Below are 20,453 nucleotides of genomic sequence, written 5' to 3' on the forward strand. Positions count from 1 at the left end.
TAATGATTTGTGACATCAAATGCCAAAGCGTGACTCCCTGCTGTGTTAAGAAGTTTGTGGGTGTAGCACGTTTGCCTCATAACTGCCTGTTTCTCTCAGTTGCAGGACACTTTGCCCTGATATTACCCTACAATGTGTGTGTGCAGTAACAAAGGCCCTAGTATGGCGTCACATTTGCATCAAATGTACAGTAAAGCAATTAAATATGCACGTGCAAATTACACAGATTCACGCACTGCTACTTTTACTGTGAATAGCACTTCTGTCATATTAGTTTCACATACTGTACGACGTACACTGTTTATGTGTACGTTTGCATTCATGTTTTTTCAGACTTGCCACTTCAGGAGTGACGTCACTCCCAGACATAGGAAATACTCTGGCCCTCTTCTTATTGGTCATTTTCAACACGTTTAGCACACCACTAGAACTCCTCCTTGCACTTTGATTGACAGCTCAAGAAGCGGAGGATAGAATACAAGACACTAGAAGAAGGGGGAAAAAAATCCTAATCGAGTTAACGGGACAATGGACTCAACAATAGCAGTTACAACAAGATGTACGTGTTTATTTAACATTACTCAAAGAAGGCATTTTCTCAAGCAGTCCTGTTTCTGTTTCCTTAAAAAAAATAAAATTCCGTCGAAAGCGAGCACAACACACTGAAATTAAAAAAAGGTTAAATCATTATGTCAAAAATAATTGTCAAATAAAACAATAGTAAAGCGTATTGTATATACTGTATATGGTGGAGCTATGGTCTGTCATCTTGTATTTCTTTTGTCCCACTTGCACATTTCTTTGCACATTTTTAAAGATAATAATGGTTTGGGACCCCTTAAATATACCGAAGAGCTGGACTTTTCCAAGACAATTTTGCCATGGTGGCCACTTGTGGTATTGCAACAGAAAATCCTCATGCGGGCCACAATAGTAAAAGAGATGCCTGTGAAACTATCTGAAAATATCTCCCGCGACCCATCTTTGGATCCTGACCCAGAATTTGTGAACCATGAGAAATAAATAGATATTTTGCTTTTATATGCTAAGATATGTATAAATAACATTTACCATAATGCAAGAAAAAAATCAGTTTATGTTTTCATGCATTAAATTAGAGAATGGCTATATTTAATAATACGTTATTAAATATACTGCCTTTTTTTTGTTTATTTTGGAACTTTAGATCCTCCATGAGTATTGCGTGGAGGGCTCTGAACAAATAAAGGTTGTTATTGTTCAATAAAATCTTTCTCATCTTGTGTTAATGTTGTTGTCAACAGGGAAGTATCTCAGACTCGAGCTTATTTCCAGGCTAATATGCTGTACCTGGGACGCTCCATCGCTGCAGCTACAGTTTCAGCTGTGTCCCCCGGTAACATCAGCATATTCAGTGTGGTCCATCACAAGGCTGAGGAAGTCTCACAAGGCCTGTACAATTTCTGGAGTGGGGGTGGTGGGTATTTGCATGTCTTGACAGCGCTTCCCCAGAGGTACAGCTACTGCCTGCATGAGAAGTCAAGGGCTGACTCTCATTTTCTTATCCATCAGCCTTTTTGTTTTTCAAACTGCAGTTCAAAATAATTTAAATAATACACAAAATATGTAATGAAAAAACTAAAAATATGAAACTGACCTCTGCATTTAACCCATTATTTTTACACACCAGTAGTGAACACACACAAACCAAACTTGTGTATACAATTTAGCTATAAGTCCATTTCCTCGCCCTCTTTTTGGGGTTACATGGTTGTGATCACAACATTCATGATATAGTCCTAAGTCATGTGACACTAAACTACTAAGTGTTGGGAATTACATAATATGTATAGATAAGTATATACTGTAAAGCTGTGTGTGTGTGTGTGTTCTTGTATTTGTTGTATATGTAGGACCTTTTCTGGCACAAACACTGACCTTGTCAGGACCAGTAGTCCTCATGGAGACCAAACTCTGGTCCTAATGAGGCAGAACCTCACTTCTGAGGAACTGGTAACGTTTAGGACCAAGATCTGAAAAGTGGGTGAGTTAAGGTTAGGGTTGTCATTTAATGGTTATGGTTAAGTTTAGGGATAATGCACAAGATATGACCTCTGCACGCTACAGGGTTTCTCAATCCTGGTTCATTTTTATTTGAATCAGGTGTGTTGGAGCAGGGAGACATCTAGAACATGCCGGGCACTGGGAACCCAGGACCAGGGTTGAAACACGAGGGAAAATGCTGGGGAACTCACACGTTGATGACGAGACAATCTGGCAGAGAATGAAAGGTGAGTAGAGGCTAGATGACTAAGAGCTGAAGGCTTTATGAGAAACAGGTGAGAACAATTACTGTGGCAGGAGATGAATACCGTGGAACCGGTGGTGAAACTAACTGAACACAGGTGATGACAAACAGAAAGCAACAGTAAGTAAAATAAACAAAATGCCCAGGGAGGAAAAACTACTGCTGCAAAAAGAAATTAAAAAATAATATTAATGAAAAACATGCAAGAAAAAATACCCACAAGGTTGAGAGGGAGTTCCTTCAACAGGAATGCCCCTTTGGTTGAATTTCCGACTCAACTTATGCTACTTTCTATTTCAAGTACCTTTGTGTCCATTTTTTTGCCTGACCTCTCAACTCGAAGGTCACGCTCCCACTTCCAACTTCTGACGTAAATGGAACGCAGCATCAATTCTTCTTGGCATCCCCAACTTCAATTTACCAAGTAGTGATGCTAATCAAGAGCAGCATGCTGTATCCATGTGCGTTATTTATTATGATTATGAGGCTATCACATATGGGCTTTTATTTATTTACTTCATGTGTTTAGAGACTCAATATATGATCATTTACAAGAGGAGATTTCATCGCTGCATGTGTTTGACGCTCTGATGTCATTGTTTTAGAACTGGGTGATGAAACGACTTGTTTTCCTGTACGGTGTGAAGTAAAATAAGCAAAATCAGGTGATGACATGTAACACTATAAAACCCTAGGAAAAACATGTCAGTTTTCTGTTTCGTTTGAGGTAGCAGCAGTCAAATATCTTTTGTGCATGTGTGTACAGTGTGTGTGTGTGTGTGTGTGGGGGGTATTAATTGACCCCCCTGAGTAAAGTGAGAGAGAGAGAGAGAGAGAGCGAGCATGTGCTAAGGAATGCAGTGATGAATCGTCAACACCTTCCTCTCACCATGGAAACTTTGTCAACACATGGGTGGGGGAATGGTGTGTGTGTGTCTGAGAGAGAGAAAGAGAAAGAAAGAGAGAGATTTATTATGAGATAGAAAATGTTTGACCTCACTACCTCGTTAATCTCTTGCTTGTTCTGTCTGTCCGTCTGTCTGTCTGTCTATATCTATCTCTCTATCTCTCTATCTCTCTATCTATCTATCTATCTCTCTATCTCTCTATCTATCTATCTATCTATCTATCTATCTATCTGTCTATCTATCTATCTATCTATCTAATATATATGTGCAAAAAGCACACACACCCTTGACCTTCTCACAGTTAAAGGCCTAACTTTGCACAGCTATTCTTCTTAGAACACTGTATCGACTTCCATTCATTTGGACTACTAAAGGTTTATCACTAACCAGTAACCAGTTAATGCCTAACCTTAACCTAACCACAATTCAAATCTTATCTACCAAACTTAACCAGATCCTCTGCGTCATTGGGCCCAGGTTTTGGTCTCCATGAGGACTGCTGGTCCTGACAAGGTCAGTGTTTATGCCAGAACAGGTTCTAAAGATGTAAAACATATAGAGAGAGGATTGACTTCAGTGTAGTTAAATCCCTTTCAGAGTTACTGAATAAAACACTCAAACACACACATACAAACACACAAGCAGACAGCAGGGAAAGTAAAAAGGGAAGACAGATACTCCGGATCAGGATTATACCACGTATTACAAATTGACTGTGTGGGACATATGATGCAGTGTAACTATATGGGTCAATATGAATCATTCAGAGTGCAGACGCACAGGTGCACAGGTGAGTTGAAGAACAGACTCTGTCCTAGTCTTTAAAATGAGAGATTTTCACATCCCATTCACAGATGTTTATTATTCGTTATCTTAGGACTAATAAAGGATAACCTTTAAATTAGTTTAAAATAAATCAGTCCCTTCTCTGCATTGAACCCATCCTCTACTAGAAACCTTCCGACTATAATCTGACTGTGCATGATGCGGTGTAACTGTATGGACACTTTTTCACATCACATCTTCTATCAGCAGTTAGTTAATCATGAACACATGCAGGAATGTCACATCCAGGTAATTTGAATTTCCCAAAATACCACTGACACATACAAAACAGCCCTTTGAACTGACTCCACCTGGGCTGAGTTGTCACAGAGCCGCAGTGGCACCGGCACCAGCCTGCTCACACTCCAGCATATCTTGTCCTTGTATGGTGCCGTTTCCTCAGCGTGGCTCTGCTCCAGCTCTTCACCAGTCTCACATCCACACAATGCACACACTGCCAAGTGTACACAAATAACTTGTACTGTTCGTGTGACTGCGCATCGTCTCTCCTCGTGCGTGTGTGTGTGTGTGTGGCACGATGCCAGCTAATGTCGCTCTGTAAAAGCCCAGGCTGCAGCTCCGATGCTGCACATACTGTTTACCCTTTGCTTCCAGATGGCAAATAGAGCTCAGCATTTGATGACGGGTTTATGTAGGGAGCCATATTAGCCTGCCAACGACCAGGAATCAACGATCATGTAGCAAATACCAAGTACACGTATTGTTTGAATTCACTCAAAAATGTTAAATACCTTACACAGAAGTAGGATTAGAGCCATATGGGATTTCTTTATTCTTCATTTTTAAGCAAGAATTCCTGTCCACTCAGCTAAAGATTTATTTTGTTATCGTATCTGCATTTCATCCACACAGAAACAGCGTTTTGGGGGGGTTCCAGAGTGGGAGTATTTTAAAAGGCCACCTTTGTGTTTTCATAGACAACCAATAGACTGCTTTGGGAAACAATGATGTCATCCATACATCCATTATCTACCTCTTTATCCTCCACCGGAGGGTGCTGTGCCAATCTCAGCTGACATAGGGCGCTAGGCGGGGTACACCCTGGACAGTTCGACATTCACTCTCACATTCACACCTATGGTCAATTTAGAGTGTCCAATTTACCTAATCCCCACATTGCATGTTTTTGGACTGTGGGAGGAAGCCGGAGAACCCGGAGAGAACCCACACACACACGGGGAGAACATGCAAACTCCATGCAGGAAGGCCCTTGTTGCAACCGGGGCTCGAACCCGGGTCTTCTTGCTGCAATGGCAAGAGCGCTAACCAATACACCAACCGTGTGGTCTGATGACATCATAATCTAGGAAAATTTAGCAAGGGGGGCGGGGGTTTGGTCAAATCTCGTGAGAGCAGCTGCAACAAGTAAACAACTAAACAACATCACTTGTACAATAACAAAACACCTGTGTAATATATCATGTGCAATATGTCTGCTGCTTAGATAATTCAATAATTGTGCTCTTATAAAACCTTGCGGGTTTTACAGCATTTTAAACAGCTATGCGGAAAAAAAGATTTAAATGATCATTTGTTGAGTTGGTGAGCGATGAAATAAAAACTTTGCACATGAGACAGACCCTATTCTAGGAAGTGCATGTGCAGTCAATTTCCGAGTTTTCGTGAAACCTGAGGTGTGAAACCTGAGGTGTGAATCGGTCAGCAGAACAATAAGTAAAAGGTCACATAGCAATGTCACGTGTCAAGCAAAGACAGCATAGAAACAGTAATTAGATAAAACACGAGCAAATATTTCTTACTTTACATTCACACATTCTATTTATACATATTCACATTCATATGTATTGTCGTATCACTTAATAAGCAGATGCTTATGTCATACACACATAGTTCATGTAAAGGTTGTTTTTTGCTGAGTTTGTATTTCTTATTCTTATTCCTTATTTTCTAAACTGTTAATCCCTCCCCCTAACTCTAATTTCTCAATTTTCTGCCTTCAATCTCAGAATTCTGACTTTTATTCTGAGAATTCTGACTTTATTTTCCCTTTTCTGACATTCACTGTATGAATTTCTGTTTTGATTAGCACAGAACAAGCCCCTTTATATTTACTGTACATAAGGACCACCATGTTTTTCATGGACAAAATAAACACACGTGGTTTATGATAACTGAAGGCCAGGTTTTATTCTACATGCTTGGAAGGGAAGGGTGGCATATTCACCTGCAACATGCAATGTCACCAATCCGACACACTGTACCTTTAACAGTGAACATCCCCATGTTTGCTGCAGGTCCCTGTGGACTCATGTGGACACTTTTTATGATCACAGTTCTTAAAATAGGTACAAAATAGTTGTGAAAGGAACTCGTCTGCACACACACACACACACACACATACACACACACGCACGCACGAATCGCTGACAATGTGTATTGACATCATAGATGTAATTCATAGCTGCAGGGATCTCAGCTAACGCTCCGGGGGGGAGCATTAAGGCAGAAGAGCTGAAGGAAGCCGGAGCTCGACGCCGACATGTCTGTGTTGTTTGAAGAAGGATTTCAGTAGACTCGTTCACCCTCACACACTCAGTGACAGCATGATATAGATGAGTTCATGACATGAAGTTGTAATTTGTAACATTTCTGCATTCAAATATCTAAAAATGACAACAGTAATAGTAGTACTATTTACAAAGCTGTATCCCTAACCTTAACCATAACCAGTTAATGCCTAACCCTAACCTTAATCTAACCTTAATCTAATCCCTAAAAAAGGAGGTTTGCCTCATTAGGACTAGGTTTTTGTCTCCATGACGACGACTGGTCCTCACAGGGTCAGTGTTTATGCCTGGAAAAGTCCTAATAAGCTAACAAATACAAGTACACACACACACATTCTATCGCTCTATCAAAAGAAAACTAGTTGCAAACCACTCGTAAAAACAAGACATGACCTTGTAATTCTCAGCCTCGACATAACCTGGATCACTTTAAAAGGCTCACAGCTCATCAAACAGCATGCCTTGGCCTGGATTTACACGGCAGATTAGAATTTTATTGGGATTTTTTCTGTTTTATTGGAGCTTATGCAGTGGTGTCAGCATGCAGCCATGAACTCATCATATCACTGTGTCTTTGTCCATTACGGTCCAGAGGTGGACATCCAGCTTACTGTAATTTAACCAGTGATGTAAAAAAAAAAACAGAAGTGGCTTCAGTCATTTTCAATATATGACAAAATTTAAAAGTAAGGTCAATAATTAATTTTATCCAACCTGAATTTTGCAGAATTCTGATGTCAATCTTAGAATTTATAGCCTCAGTGATGTAAAATCAAAATCTATTTATAAATAAAATATGAGAACAGCCAAACTGAGCACTTTATGTGTGATATCTGATTTGTCTTGCATTTTTGTTAGACTGCAATTTGTCTTCAGTAATTTTAACTAACTATATTTTAAAGTGTTTTCCACAATTATTTTATGCCTGTTACTTACATGTATAAATCTGAAATAAAAGGTTGGGAAGATTCTGCAAATTTGTTTGGGGCCCCCAAAAATCTCCAGCAACCCATGTGTGGCTTTACCTGCAGGAGATTTAAAATGAAGAGAATTGTGTGTAAAACTTTGTGCTGTAGAAGGAAGGTTGTCACTTTTATATGTGATGTTTGACCTGGTGTGACCCAGATGTGCTGCATCTTCCATGTTTGGACATCAGCAGCGTGTGGATGTGGGTCAAGTTGCCTCGCAAAGTGCGGCGCAGCACTTGGGCGCAAATATCGTTGACTCACTATCAATCAATCACAGCATTTCATGGTCACGTAAACCCTCAGTGAGTGGGGGCTGAGGGGGGAAACACGTCACATTTCAAACATAATCACCAGCCATTGCCACACACACACACACACAGGGACAACCATAAATATCTCTAATACACAAAAACAACAAGGTCATGCATGAAGGAACGCTTAAACCATTTCATGAACCTTATTTGTATGCTGAGTCATTATTTATTAGTTAGATATTTGGTATTTTATTGTCATGAAGGTTTGGATGTATTTTTACTGGTGCATTCCATTTGCAGTCGGAACTTGGAATTTCCGAGGTCACAGGAATGCCACATGAAACCAGATTTCCAACTCGGAAACTCCCCAACACCACATATCCCGAGTTAGGATTCCAAGATGGCTATGAACAATGATAGTTAATTTAGTTAATGGAACTTCTGTCATATTTGTTTCACAGGAAATAGGTCGTACACTTAGTACATAGTTCATTTTTATGTGGACATGTTGCTACTCTGTGTGTTTGTGTGTGTGTGTGTGTGTGTGTGTAAAATACCATGTAGAGCAGGATTTAAGGATAGAGAAAATGTCCTCATGCATGGGTCCGCAGCATCATCATGTTTAAGATGCATTATACCTTAATTATACATTAATTAATTTATATATATTGAAGTAACATTGTCATTGTATCAATATCTGCACTGTGTGATGTCAAGGACTCAATTCAAATGCCATTTAAACGTTTTTTTATTTTTTTATTTATTAATTTATTATTCAATTTTAACCACTGCCACCGTCTCAGAGCAAATGAGACCCAACGGTTTCAAGCTTCCTAAGGGAAGAATGAACATGAACGCCTCGGTCCGTTATGGATTAAAAGCCCAGTTTTTAACACTTGGTACAAGCCATGGTACGCTGACTCACTTTTGCCGCTTTTCTCTGTCTCTTGTCTTCTTGTGCCTTCGTAAATCTCTCTCCCAGTCGCTGTCAAGGGTTCCTGCTGTTTTCCGTGCCTCGATTCGATGAAGGCCCGCCCTACTCTGCCTGTGATTGGCTGACCTACTGGCCAATCAGAGACAGGCAGGACGTCCCTTTCACTGAGTAGTGCGCAGAAACGGTAGAAACACCCGTCAGGAAAGAGTCGTGTGGAGCTGATAGACTGAATCATCATTGTGTGAACTCATTTGACATTGATTTGAATGTCATGAGCATTCGTTTATACTATAAACTTACACACTACAGCTTTAAATAGAGGCACAATGCAAAGAAAATATATTTGAATACATTATACACAGACTTCCTTCTACTTCTGTAGATTAAACCTCACGGAACAGTGTGTATATACTGTTTAATACAGTATTAGTGTCAGATCCTGTCTTTATCACGCTGGCCAATCATCATTGTGGCTGTTATGATGCTCAGTGGTCACATCCAGCCTGAGGCAAACATACATTAACCTCTTTTCTACTGTGAGATGCAGGCGCCGCTGAGGCCCTGACCCACTCATGGTCTGGTCAATATTCTGTTGTCTACATCTTATTCATAAAAAATAATTCACAGTTAAACTAAAAGAAATGAGTTTAATTCCTCAAGATCTCCATACGAAAAGGCTGTCTGTCGACAACCGTTGTTTAAATGATGCACCGCAAAAAAATGTATGTCAAGAATGTAAAATAAGCCTTTTCTGAGTACAATTTTTGCCTAAAAAGAAAAGAGATGTTTCCTGTTGTAGAATTGCCCTGCCATTATACAATGGTTTAGAATCAAGGTGTGACAGGACATGGAAACAAACAAAAGAAAATCATTCATCATCAAATTTTTTGAATTAAGAAAGGGAATGAAAAAATAACCACATAAAAATCTATGGGTATTTATACAATCTGGCATTGGGTCACAATAAATAAGAGCTTTATTAAGGAAAAATATGAAAAGTTACTGCAAAAGTTATTGCAGTAAACGTCCATGTTTCTGTTATTGTCTCATATGGCTTTTTTGTAATTCTGTTCATAGTAAAGTCAGACTTGACTCTATAGTTTTCCAGCTATATATATCTCCTTATGTCCAAGATTATTAATCCATGTTATAATCCATGAATGTGAATGTGACAGTGCACTGAAGCCTGTGAGGTTATTTAGGTCCACGTAGACTCAGGTTGACCGAGGTCAGGCTCTGTGCATACAACAGCTGACTGCCTTTCATCACTCAGCTGGTCTAAAATAACCATCTCAACCAGCAAACTACCGGATTAACCTTTACATTCACAGACATATACAGGGCTCCAGACGTCAGGTGACTCAGTTTGTTTACACCAACATAGCTGTCGGACTTAGATGTCGCAGAAACTGACAGACAATATGAATATATCTGATCCGTACACTGCCCCCTGGTGCTTTCCAGGAGTATGGAAACAGCCAGTGCACATATTTTTTCATACCTTTCTCGACCTCTTCTATTTTTTAATAAACTTTGCCTCATCCTATACTCCGTAAAATGCACTTTAAAAGCAGTTCGAGCATAAATAAACCAAATATTCCTAAATGTATTAAAATGTTCTTGTTTTAAGAAAGAATGTATTTTGCTTGGCAAGAACACTTGCTTGTAAATATAGCCACTTTCTGTGACTGCACAGGAGGGATGAGGGGATCAGCCCTGCTATGTAGAAGTGTTATATTTCCTCATATACAATTCCAGTTCTAAGTAAAATGTTGAAGACTACACAATCAGATGTTGAACTGGCTGTAATCCATATTTTTATACGAACAGTGTATCAAATGAGCAGCTCTCCTTAACTTTAATGGGACTTATTGTGAGTTTCAACTAATGTAATCAGTTGTTTTCACAGAAAAGAAGACTCAAAATGACCTGTTTGGCATTAAATATTAGACTGGAGGATCATTTAGCTTTTAAAACAGCCATATATTCTGGAGTTGTTGGAGACATTAAAAGATTCATAAATTGTAGTCATGGTGAAAAGAAACCATGAAGGATGCGTTCCAGTTACATCGGAAGTCAAGACTGGGAATGAAGTTCATCGCATTGCAGTTGAGAAATTGAAACTAAAACACGGACCCAAATGTATCTGGTACCAAATAAACCTGGTTAAGCCTCTTAACTAATCCACAAACATAAATTCTTGTTTCGGTGTTTGTTCGACTTCATGTGCAAAATGATCTGCTGTGACTGATTAATAATTATAGAGTTGCATTGGTTTTTAAATAAGAACAGGTGGGGATATGAACTTTAGATTTGCAAGCCAGTATCAGTTCAGACCCTGCATGTGTGAATCCTAGAAAACTGTGCCTCTGTTTTTCCCTAACCCAGTGGTTCTTAATTATTTTCTGTCATGCCCCCTAGAGGACAGAAGTTTTTTCATCCCCCCGGCCCCTCCCTCCCAATTGAATTACTACACACTAACCTGATAATATTTATTTATTCGTCTTGTTGTCCACAGGTTGTCTACATCTTCTTCTCTGTTTTTAGTGTATTCCTGTAACAGCACTACAGTGCCACACACAGGCCTAGCATATTTGTTTTGTTGTGCAGTCATGATTCCATGTATATAAGGCTGTCATTTTCCCCATCAGTGGTCAACAGGGTGGCAATAGTAACCACTTTTTTACCTCAGTTAAGGTTTCTTTCTTTTGCGATAATGGACCTTATTTATGTGACCTGGTTCTGATTAGAATATTTTTGTTGGAAATCTTAGAACCGGGCCCCTGCGATGGACTGGCGAACTGTCCAGGGTGTACCCCGCCTATCGCCCGATGTAGCTGAGATTGGCACAGCACCCCCCGCGACCCTCTGGTGGAGGATAAAGCGGTTAGATGATGACTGATCTTAGAACCGCTGAGAGCTTTTCTGTGTCCTTCAGTTGTTTTTTTAATCACAACTGAATGAATCACGCTGCCTTTCAAGACAAATGTTACAACGCCAACACACACTCAGTCACACACATGGAAATTACATAATAGCCCCGAGTGCTGGTGCAATTCATCTTTCTTTACTTCAAAGAAGGAGGAGAGAAAAAGAAACAGAGTGGAAAGAGGAAAAAAATAGATTTTTTTTATTCTTCATTCATCTGTCAACTTTTTTTCTTTCTTTAAAAAAAAAGCTGAGCTTGCACATGGTGTCAGCATATTTTCCAAGTGTGTGTGTGTGTGAGAGGATCAAATGTCCCCAAGACAATAAGACGCCCTTATTTAAAACACCAGCATTCAAGGAATGAAAAATGGTGAAAGGCAAACACTGAGAGTGAGGTTAGATTGAAATGGAATCTTAATCCCACAGAGGAGAAGAATTAAAGAGGACATTTTAATTTAATATTTACAAGTACATTTGAAGCCAAAAACTAAGGCAGCTGTTTTTGCAAAAAAATCCTATTTATAGACATTCAAAAATTTGAATTGCTCTAATAATGAACAGTATATGATTCATCTGCTCATAGCCAAATTTAATTTCTTAAAACAAAAGTACACTGCAAAAACAGCCCCACTAGAAAGAAACAAATATTATTATTATTATTATTATATAATAAAATTATTAAAAAAGTTTTTGTTTTTTTAAGAGAAATAATCTCCCAATGGGGTGAGCTTCCTTATCTACAGCTGCTTTGAAGCTGTAATGTGTCTTAAATTGAGGAAGGATTTGACTGGCCAAAACATAGGATCATTTTTCTTGTGGAAAACTTGCTTACCAAATTATTATTTTTTTTACTTTTTGGGCAAAAAGTAAGAAACATTTTCCAGATACAAGGCTTATTTTACTTTAAATCTATTTTTGCAGTGTGTTCAAAGACAGTACCTTTATGGAGCACTTTTGAAAATTCTGATCTTAACTTATACCTTAACACAATATCAAATTTAAGAACCTCTAATAAAAGATCTATCAGAACCATCCATTCATTGAAATCCTACTCCATTACTGAGCAATATGTCTTTATCTTAGTATTCTTTGTTATGTTTTATTTTTTGACACCACTGTATATTCTACTCTCCTTCAGACTGCCAATAAAAAAATACATATATATGTATATATATGTATGTATGTATGTATGTAAACAAACATACTATACTACTCTGTTCTATTTCCCATATCCAGTGCTATGATTATTTTGTCAATTATGTTATCAGTTATGTTATCAATTCATGCATTACGCAACTGATGCAAATCAATCAACAAAGATGCACAAACAGAAATCAAGTTGCAATAAACTGCAGTTAATCCTTATTTATGTCGCTACAGGACACCATAGAGCAACTATCTGTACATTCGTATGGACTCCAGTTCTTACCGTTTTTCCAGGGTTGTGTGCTGCACTGTAAAAAAAATGTTTTCAAGATGCTAAAAAAAGCCTAATTTCTGTGTAATTTTTCCCTTTTTTGGGAAGTTTATAGAATCTTATACATTGTACACATTTACACACATTTTTCTTTTTCATGCTTTTATCCCTGGATTACTCCTCACTACTCAGCACAAGCTCTTCAGATATACTGTAACCCCTCAAAAAACCTGGGGGGTCCATAGAGTCCACTTTGGAAGTGATACTTCCTACTGTCTGAAATATATGATACAACATTCAGAGGATTTGCTTCAATCCCATCGAAAAAGTTAGGAGTTTGAGGCTTCAGTGTATAGGAGCAGTATAGTTCAATAGATCAATAGAAATATGACATTTTTAGTGAAGATATACAGTATTATTTTTGTAATATTTTGTGCAGTCAATACTATTATAGCCTACTAAATGTTTATCTGATGATGGATAACGTTAGCAGAGATCACATTACTAACTAAAAACCAGCAGCTAAAGTACAGTCACGTAGTCATGAAATTATTAATAATAATAATAATAATAATAATAATACAATGAATGAATAACACAGTCAAACTCAAGTGAGTGCAACAACTGAAGACATAACAAGCCAGGATTATATCAGAATATCCCACCACCTAAACCTAAAGTCTCAAAATCCTTACCAAAAGCAGCGATGGCAGGATTATATTTTACAGCACTCACAACACCAACAAAACTATCTTGCACCAGGACACCAAGAAACAGCCAATTTAGGAAAAATACTGACGTCATGAAAACAAAAGAGCAATCATTCATCACATTAACAGTCACTATAACAGTCAAATAATTATGATGGATTTTTGCTAAAGTATAAATGTTGCCTTGTATTATTTTAAGCTTTAATTCTCGTCAAAAAGCTGAAACAATGGTTTGCATGAAATCACAGAAACAAGCTACAAAAACTCTAACGGGAATTGCAGCAATCAGGTTTCAGAGTATCTTAATTACTTCCATCACAGCCAACAGCCGAGTGCCAACAGAATCAAGTTGTTTTGGCTTAGAGTTTAACTAAGATTTGGCTGTATTGTATCCCCTTTATATTCAAACTGTTGCAACTGATGTTCTGCAGCGATCCAGACTCTCATAGCTACACTGCAAACACAGTTACTAACTCAACCCTACTAAAAAATCTGTCGGATATTCTTAAATGGATTTAAATGTACTTGTTTTAAGAAGATTCTACCAATGGGGTAATCAAATTTTGCTTGGCCATAACATGTAAAACCATAGCTTTTAAATCCTGTAATGTGCCTTAAAATTAGCCCAAAATATTACTTATTTATACTATATATATGTATTTTATATTTATATTTTTATATAGCTTTTTATAAAGCTATCTGTCATATCTTATTAAAGACAAACTGATATTTCTTTCCTAAAATGTGATTATTTTCCTAGTGCAAAACTTGCTTTTTGTACAAAAAGTGTACATATTTTACATACTTTCTGTAAAATACATTTTTGCATTGTAATAAATAATAATGCATAATATCATTTACTATTAGGCTTCAACTTCAAATACAACTTTCTGTTGCAACTTTTTCTTTTTTTTAATATCACACCCACACTGTCTGCTTCATGCTGTCAGGGGTGTGTTTGCCGAGGTCACAAAGTCATGTACATTTCTCAAGTTTGTCAGCTCCCTCACTTCTGTCACAACCACACACAGTACACACACACATATCACCATAGCAACAGCTGAGAATGTGAGAAAGTGCAGTTATTACCATGGAACGGTGTAGCCTATAGCTAATGCAAAGTGTGTCTAGTGTCATTGGTTCCCATAGTTTACGTCCTCTGCTCTCTTCCAAAAAGCTGGTTATTAGTTATATTGCTAATTGATAAGTCCATAAATCGACAAGTAAATTGACAGAATGTGAACTTGTTTTCATTATCGTTATCTATAAGTGCCCATTATAATGATAAAAAATAGAAACAAACAAATTCATTATTAAAATAAAGATGTCAAATTGCTTAAATACATAAAGACATGTGAAGAACATCCAAGAAAAGAGGGAAAAGGAGAGAGGGAGACAGTGAAAGAGAGACAGATAAACAGAGAGAGAGAGTGCTTGCTGCATAATGGCTGTTCCCCCAACAGTCTATGGCAGCATGACAGAGCGATGGTTCAAAGTTCACTAGAACCTGCCCTAACTATAAGCTTTATTAAAGAGGAGGGTTTTAAGTTTAACTTCAATGTAGGGGGAGTGTCTGCCTCCCAGACCCAGAGTGGGAGCTGGTTCCCCAGGAGAGGAGCTTGGTAGCTGAAAGCTCTGCCTCCCATTCTACTTTTAAGCAGGCCTCCATTTTCAGAGAGGAGTGGTCTATTTTGGTAGTAAGGAATAATTATCTCTTTGAGATATGACAGGGCCTGATCACTGAGTGCGTTATATGTGAGGAGGAGGATTTTAAATTCTATTACATTTTACAGGGATCCAGTGTAAAGAGCTCAGCAATGAAGTGACGTGATCTCTTAGTTCCCGTCAGAGCCCGTGCTGCTGCATTCTGAACCAACTGAAGACTCTTCAGAGACTTTTTAAAGCATCCTGATAATAATGAGTGACAGTGTTCTATAGTCTAGATGTAATAAATGCAGTAACACGCTTCTCGGCATCCTTTGATGACAGGATGTTTCTTATTTTGGTTGTGTCGCGCAGGTGGAAGAAGGCTGACTTACAAACTTGTTGTTTGTGTGAGTCAAATGACAAATCTGGGTCAATAACAACTCCAAGGTTCATTAACAGTAGGTTAACAGTAGAACTGGAGGGCATGGTAATGCCATCCAGGATGACTAAATGTTCATCTTCCCTAAGGTGTTTACAGCTGTTAAGAAGTAAAAAGTTATGTCTCATCCAGGTTTTAATGTCTGTGAGACATTCCTATAACTTGATTACTGTCAACTGGATCTTCAGCTACGTGTCATCTGCATAACAATGAAAATGTAGGTTGTGTTTGTTTAAATAAGACTTCCGAGAAGAACCTTGTGGATCGCATGTTTAAGTCCAAGAGTAAAGAAAATTCATCATTCACATGCTTTAACATGGAATCTCTGATAAGTAAGATTTAGACCAGTTTAATGCAGTTCTTTTGATCCCAATAGAAAACTACAGTGTAAAGAAGCTTTGAGTGGTCATCAAGACTGAAACCATGTTCATTCAAGCTGAGGGAATCACCCCCCCACACACACACACACACTCATATACACACTTGATGATGATAAACATGTTGGAAGGGATTTTTCCATCTGTCTTTCATTCTTTCCTCTCTCTACCAGCTGCAACTCGAAGCATCTCAGCTCCTGTTTGTGTTTGAGGAAGAACAAAATCCTCCTCCTTCCTCCTTCTCTGTGCTGCTGAGAGAGAAGATAACAGGACTCCCATAACATCACACTACAAATGCAGAAAAAACAACCCTTCAAGAAATGAGTCAATTGAATACTCTTGAATTTATATAAATGTACTTGTTGTAAGGAAAAAGAATCTGCCAATGGGGTAAGCAAAATCCACTTGGCTTGAATATTTAACACTATTTTGTATATTTAGCCACTTTCCAACTGTATTGTGCTTTAAAACAAGGAAAAACTGGCCAAAATGTGGGAAGGTTGTATTCATCATAAGCAAAGAAATTCTGTGATGTAAGAAATGTTTACTTAAAATGAGTCTTCATTTACTTGATTAAACTGACTTTAAGAATGTATAGCTTAGAATTTCTTATATTTGCACACACACATCAATTTGTGATAGTGAATTTTACTAATTTGATTTTTTCCTTTTTTTACAGTGCATAGCATCGCCTCCAATTCCCCTCAGCTCCCTGTATGAACTGTCTTCTTGTATCTTGTGTCACATGACCGTTCCATACATACAGTACAACAGAACAACAAGAAATACACTCAGCATGTGTATAAAATAAAAGGCTAGATAATTTTTTAATCTACTAATAATCACAGTGGGATTATAAAGAGTACATTTTATTTTGGCTGTCTACAAATCTGGAAATAATTTCAATATTTCTTTTATCCTCTGACCATGTATGGAGTCTAAAGAGCATTAAAAAAGATATTGCAGTAAAATGCTAATTTTAAAATTAACTGACTTAGATCGGTAATTAGTTGACTGATTGTTCTGGCTATAAAAATGTGATTAAGAATCCAAAAACTGTAATCAAATGACATTTATTTTAAGTGGTTGTCACATGCAGGTCCTTTAAAGCAGCAGATTTATGCTTCCCCCTTGACTTTGTTTGGTCTTGTATTGCCATCTGCAGGACAAATGATGCTGCATTTTTTACCAAAGCTCACAAAACAGCAACATTATTTATTATGGAAGGTATTTCATTCAGTATTTTCTGCTTACATTAATTAACTGCTCTGAATTAATACTGCTATAATTTACTGCTAATTGGGTTTTTGCTGTTTTAATTTACATACTGTATACATGTAAAAAAAAATGTATATTAGTATATATATCCAACATATATAAACAGATAAAGAACAAAGACAACATAACAGCAAGAGTTCAATGAGTATTTCAAATTATAATAACCAACATTTTAATCATAATTCTTACACTAATTATCATCAAATACATCTTCAACAGGGGAAAATAATGGCTGCAAAGACTCTTTAAACATATATCCCAGCTATATTTCTCAGAAAACATCAGAAATAGTCTATTTTTAGAAAAAGTCTGATAATGTGCACAAATGTTTTTTTTGTCCAGTGAGAGAAGAGCAACTCAAACCAACTAGTGGTCAAACGTTTAAACACAATGTAAAAATACTTGTTTTTTTATATCATTGTAGACAATATATTTGGGTCAGAACCAAATGTCAGTCTCCCCAGAACCCGGTCAGCCCAACAATAAAAAGAAAACAAGAAACAACCAACAGTTTAAACTTCAAAATATATAAAAATTAAAAAATGTAAAACTTTAAATTATTATTATTGTTGGTACTGTATGGGTTTGTATAAAGCAGATATTTCCAATTCAATTGAATTCAATTATATTTATGTAGCCCAACATCACAAACACAATTTGCCACTAATGGCTTTATAGTCTGTACAACAAGTCTCTGTCCTTAGACTCTCACACTGAGTTAGGAAAAACCCTTGTACAAGGAAATAATGGGAGAAACCTCAGGAAGAGGAGGACTCCCCCTCTCCCAGGATGGACAGACGTGCAGTAGTTATCACATGTATAGCAATGGAGACCAGGAGTATATCATAAATGAATAACATTAATAACAATTATCATCATCACTATTAGTTTAATCTCATCCAGGGTGTGACACACTATCGCCATCTGGGATTGGTTGCAGCTCCTCATGTGACCTTCAGAAAAGGACAAGCAGCTATATAATACATTGGTTATAGTTGTATTATGTGAGCTGTGGTTTGAAAATGCATGTAGATTTTCAAGGATGAGATTGTTTCACTTCATTACTGCTGTTGGAATATTAGTGGAAGAATGTCATGTTTTCCTCCTCTCATCCACCATTTTCACTAAATTCCACATTTGCTTTGCTGTGATATGTGGAAGCAGAACTGACCTTTCAGTCATTTGATTTGTGCAATTCACTTTATTGATCTGTTTTGGTACAGACAGAATTTGGAAAAGCACAGTGCATGACATAGTCCCGTGATGGTACTTGAGACCGAGGGGCAGGCATGAAAGACACACCACAAGTTGCTGACCCACCATTTTACCATCAAACCCAACATGGCAGAGTGAGATAGCGGCCAGATAGGCCTTAACAGTTGACAAAGCTTTACTCTTCTCCACAAGGTCCTGTACTGACAGAACCATTGCCATGGAGCACTGAAATGAGACAGCTTGTAACTTGGAGCACCAGTTTTCAAACACATGCCATTTATGGTCATAAAGCGACCGTGTTGACACAGCTCTCACACACTGAATAGTGTCAATAACACTGGTGGGAGTTCCACTGTACTCAGGTTGAACCACTCACGGGCCAGGCCCACATGGCCAGGCTCTCTGGATGGGGTTGAAATACTTCCCCCTGTGCCTGAAACAGCAGGTCCCAGCACAGCAGCAGCAGTGTGCTGACCAGTAACTGAAAAACCAGGGCCAGCCAGTGTTTCCCTGACCAACGTGGAGCTATCAGGATCACCGACATATCCTCCTCCCTCACCCTGACCATGGTTGGAGCAATCAGGCCACCTGTGTGCCAGAGCATCCATCCCCAGAGGGGCCTTCTGATTGTGCAGAAAGAAGGACAGAGGACAATGCCTGTTCTCTGCTGACGCAAAGACGTCCACATTTGCTTGTCCGAACTGGAACCAGATATGTTTCACCACATCAGCGTGAAGACTCCAGTCGGCATACGTGGACTCGCCCCTGGATACTAGATCTGCCCCGTAGTTCAAACTGATGAGGAATATTTACATGATTTGTCTCATGCATGACCTCACACAGAGCGACACTGAACTTTTATCCAAAGCGACTTACAAGTCGCTGTTGCGCCTGCAGTTATATCACGAATCATTGATTATTAGACTTGATTTGCCATATTTGTAGTTGCGCTGTGATGTGCAAACTGTTGCTGGCAAACTTTGCATTTGACTTTTTTATCGCCACCTATTTTTGGAAAATGCTGCCACACTGCCGATGTCTTTGACATCTTAGAGGAGGACTGACTGTAGCCTAAAATGAAACGCTCAAAATTAAATGAAACTGCCGACATACTTTAATCTATCTACCTCTTGTGGGTTGGGCTAATCCAAAATACTGAAAACAAGTCTACTTCCTAGTGAGACAGTAAAAAGTATGTAGAGCCGAACCAGTTGGCGACTCAGGCGTGACATTCAGTTTGTTGAAGTGGCATAATGTAACTGCAGAGGGGGTCAGGGTCAAAGGTCAGTTGTGTGGTCTAATAAGGGGCTATGGCATGAACAATTGAAGAAACGGAGTGAGTTTCAACATTTGAGTATTCTGTATTCTTTATGAGATTGAAAAGAAAACTTTGACTGAAGCACAACACCTTGGCCTGTAACCCACAGATGGGTTACAGGCCAGGCAATGTTTTTTTTTTTGATGCTCTTTGTAAAAGAAGCACTAGAAACGGTTTGAGGCTGTTTCAGAAAACAGGAAACTCTGAGCCTAACAGCTAAAATACATGGGAAATGGATGTGGGACGTGTACGTATGCAGGATGCAACGGGGGGGTTTTTACCTGCTACACAGTCAGTGGCCTGTGGTTGCTGCCAGCTTCACTGTGTGCATGTTGCGTTTAGCTGAGTCATAATGAACTTCACTTGCCCTCTGGTACAATGAGGTATTTATCATCATCA

General features: G+C 38.3%; 1 long non-coding RNA gene across 1 annotated transcript; it reads left to right on the forward strand.

The window, feature by feature from the left end:
• The first annotated feature begins 1,963 nt into the window (after positions 1-1,963).
• LOC122783492 lies at positions 1,964-16,733 on the forward strand. The gene is made up of 3 exons (XR_006362054.1): positions 1,964-2,023; positions 2,143-2,270; positions 16,417-16,733. It is a non-coding gene; the product is annotated as an uncharacterized LOC122783492 (long non-coding RNA).
• Positions 16,734-20,453: the final 3,720 nt, after the last annotated feature.

Source organism: Solea senegalensis, linkage group LG2 (assembly GCF_019176455.1).
Source record: "Solea senegalensis isolate Sse05_10M linkage group LG2, IFAPA_SoseM_1, whole genome shotgun sequence".
In the NCBI taxonomy this organism is placed as follows: domain Eukaryota; kingdom Metazoa; phylum Chordata; class Actinopteri; order Pleuronectiformes; family Soleidae; genus Solea; species Solea senegalensis.